The 3,786-nt window shown below is 33.5% G+C and overlaps 1 long non-coding RNA gene across 1 annotated transcript; it reads left to right on the top strand.

The window, feature by feature from the left end:
• The first annotated feature begins 1,904 nt into the window (after window positions 1-1,904).
• Window positions 1,905-3,051, top strand: LOC112511859. The gene is made up of 3 exons (XR_003069130.1): window positions 1,905-2,055; window positions 2,473-2,574; window positions 2,822-3,051. It is a non-coding gene; the product is annotated as an uncharacterized LOC112511859 (long non-coding RNA).
• The last annotated feature ends 735 nt before the right edge of the window (window positions 3,052-3,786 follow it).

The following is a 3,786-nucleotide window of genomic DNA, read 5'->3' as shown; positions in this document are numbered from 1 at the left end:
TGATCATGAGGGCTTTACAAAGCATTAACAGTCCCCTCCCTTTTACTTTACTTACACATGTATTAATTAGATATGTTTTCATCTGTTGAAAGGGGTCTGGTTTAGCACATATACATGCAAAAGTGTCCCTCCTTATCTCTTTGCATCACCACAATCATGATTTAGATTTCAGGACTTTTGAAAGACTCAAAAAGTAAAGAGCTTTGATCTTGTGTTCAGTAAAGAGCTCCCCTGTTATAGCTACTGAAACATTTTGATTCATGATTCATGGTCTTTCTAGAAATGGGATTCTACACCATTGATTTGTTTGTGTGATAATCTGCATTTGATTTCCTAAGTTAATGTGTTATGAACTAACATACATGTTTTAATGATTTGATAGGCACTCGAGTCCATGCTAAAATGTGTTTACCCGATAAAAGGTTAATTCCCAAATAAGACAACTTCTTGTTCCTAACTAACATATTTTCTTTTAACATCTTGCATATACACATAGCATTTTTACCCACTTCGATTACTTTATTTGATAACAAGGAAATAAAACCATTTTATGTCTTTAAACAAGATAGTGACAATATGTGCATATTATTTGGTTTTTCATTACGGTTTGCACTTTAATAGCCGACTACGAAAAGGGATACTCTTTGTCAAATATGGATCAAGTTTCAATATTGCATAGATATGCTTATGAGAGTGACAATATGTACATATCACAACTTAGGATGAACATAAGGTGTTTCAAAAATTTATGTGATATGTTGAAAACATTAGGAGGATTACGAGCAAGTAGGCATATGGGTATTGATGAACAAGTTGCCATTTTCCTTCACATTATGGTTCATAATGTTAAAATTCGAGTCATCATATGTCGTTTTCATCGTTCAAAATAAACAATCGGTAGACTATTTACTCGAGTTCGCAACGCGGTGATCAGATTGCATTCACATTTGCTTAAAAAACTCGAACCCGTTACAGAGGATTCTACTGATGGAAGATGGAAGTGGTTCAATGTGTATGGAATATCTAATTTTCTGGTATTCATATGTTAGTAACTTAAGTTGTGTAATGACCATTTTTATTTTCTTGGTTTTAGAATTGTTTAGAAGCTTTAGATGGAACATATATAARGTGCTTAGTGCCACTAGAAGACAAGGCTTGATACAGAACAAGAAAGAATGAAATTGCCACAAACATGTTAGGGGTCTATTCACAAGATATGCAATTTATTTATGTGTTACCCGGATGGGAAGGGTCGGCGGCCAGTGGTAGAGTGCTTCGAGACGTTCTTCTTAGGCCACATGGGCTAAAGAAATGCCACATTATTACTTGGTAGATGCCAGATACACAACTGGTGAGGGTTTCCTTGCCCCATATAGAGCTCAAAGATATAACTTAAATGGTTGGCATGATGGATGCCAACCAACGACACTTAAAGAACTTTTTAACATGAGATATTCATCTGCAAGAAATGTCATAGAACAATGTTTTGGCAATTTGAAGGCAAGATGGGGAATTTTAAAAGATAACTCGTACTATCATGCTGAACTGAAAAACAAGATCATAGTGGCATGTTGTCTACTTCATAATTATACCAGGTGAGAGATGCCAATTGATTCGTTTGAGAATGATAGGTTGGACGAAACAATTGAAGACGATGGAGACCAAGACATGGATAACGTCAGTTTTGTTGGGACATCAAATGAGTGGACTGCATTTAGAAATAATTTGGCACAACATATGTTTGAGGCTTGTGTGATGATCGGGTTTTCATTTAAGGAAAGTTTGGGGTTATTTGTAGAATTTATTTGAAACTTGAGGGGTGAAAATTGATAAATGAATTAAAAGTTTAAAAACCCTCCACCTCTTTTATAAAATTGTTTATCTTGAGATATTTTAGCTTACTTGGGTTTTGTTGGGATAAGAAGAGGCAAAAGCTGATTATACCATTTTTGGTCTCTGGTTCGAAGAAATAGAAGCAGAAAAGAATAAGTTGGTACGTGATTATTATCTGATAATTGTTGTTGTTAAAAGTCTTCATCTCCTTGTGATTTCAAGGTGAGTTACTATTTTAAAAGCATCATTCGGTTTGCTTTGATAAGGAACCGTGTGGTTTCCCGTTTTATACATGGGGTGTTTTAAAATTGATTATATGTTATTTTTAGCATAATATTGGAATTTGATATGTTATTACCAACTGATTGGAATAAGAGTGGCATAATCAGGAGAGATGTATTTTTAAATAAGTGTGACATATTTAGAAGAGACGTATATTGTGATAAGAGTGACGTAATCAATTGTTTGTTAAAAATGAAATTTTGATCATATGAACTGTTTTTATCGCATCTATATGATGCGATGAGTTTGTGTTGTCGCATCTATATGATGCGATAAGTTTGGGTGATCGACAAAAGAGATTATGGCATCCTAGTGATGTGAGGAGTATATTTATTGCATGTGTATGATGCGACAAAGGGGGTTATCACACCAGTATGGTGCGAGGAGCAGTGAGGAAGATTTTCATCGCATCCTAGTGATGCGAGGAACATTTTATCGCATGTAATAGGATGCGACAAGGTATAATTTATGTTGGATGCGACAAGATTGATCTTTATGTTATTTGATGCGATAAAAAACGATTGTCTCTTCCATATGATGCGACAAAAGAGGTTTGTTACCATAAAATATTGTTTATGTTATCAATACAAATGCGAGTTTTTTAAAAGTGTTTTGATGATTTTCACCCTGTAATCGCATCTAAAGTGATTTCTCACTAGACTTTATGGTCTAACTCTCATTTTATTTTCAAAAATGTGCATTACAGATCGGGCACTAGAAGAAGGTAAAGGAAAAGGAAAGATGTGAAATGATTTGTTATAACTTTACCTCTGTGGATTTTTGGGAAAGTTGAATATGTGCATATACTTGAGAATGTGTTATGTACAAGTCATGTACTATATGTGAACATGTAGCTACTTTTATATGTAGCAATTTGTACATATTGGAATTGGTGTGTAATATTTGTATTTCATGTTATATAAAATATGCGTTTTATGCAAACGGGAGTTGGGGTGTTACAACTTGGAATGCTACGCATTGACCTTTATGATTTGTAATGCTAGACGTTTATCTTTATGGTCTGCAATGAATATGATACCTATATTGCATACCGTTATGATTTATAATACTACAATTTCATTTTTATGATTGTATGTTTATGTTTACATTTTATTTATTTATTATTTAATTCGTTTAACAATATGTATGGAGGATCGAAGTCGTAATAGAAACTATCGAAATTAGACAACCATTGAAGATGCCAAACTTGTGGAGGCTTTGGTTAACATGGTTAATACCGGAGGATTTAAAGTTGATAACGCCTTTAAATGTGGATATTTACAATATCTGGAACAAGTGTTAAAAGAATCAGTTCCTGATTCTGGTATATTGGGTAAACCGTACATTGAATCAATAATTAAAACAATGAAAAAGGACTGACAAGTTGTCCATGACATGGTGAATGGGAAAAATACAAATGTGTCTGGCTATGATAGTATGAAACAATGTGTAATTGCTGAAGCATCAGTTTAAGAGTTTTACCTGAAGGTACCCATTTTATTTTTCATGCTATATTTGTAGTTATTATTTGATATCTTGGTAATGAATTTTTATGGCATGAAATAGGCACATAAAGAGACGGCAAAATGAAAAAACAAGACATTCCCACATTTTGAAGTTTTGTCTATTGTTTTTGGAAAAGATAGAGCTCAATAAAGTAGAGTTAGAGAT

This window comes from Cynara cardunculus, assembly GCF_001531365.2.
Source record: "Cynara cardunculus var. scolymus isolate 2C chromosome LG 4, CcrdV1, whole genome shotgun sequence".
NCBI classification, from domain to species: Eukaryota; Viridiplantae; Streptophyta; class Magnoliopsida; order Asterales; family Asteraceae; genus Cynara; species Cynara cardunculus.
The sequence above is the reverse complement of the archived record's forward strand: the minus strand, read 5'-3'. Positions and strand labels throughout refer to the sequence as shown.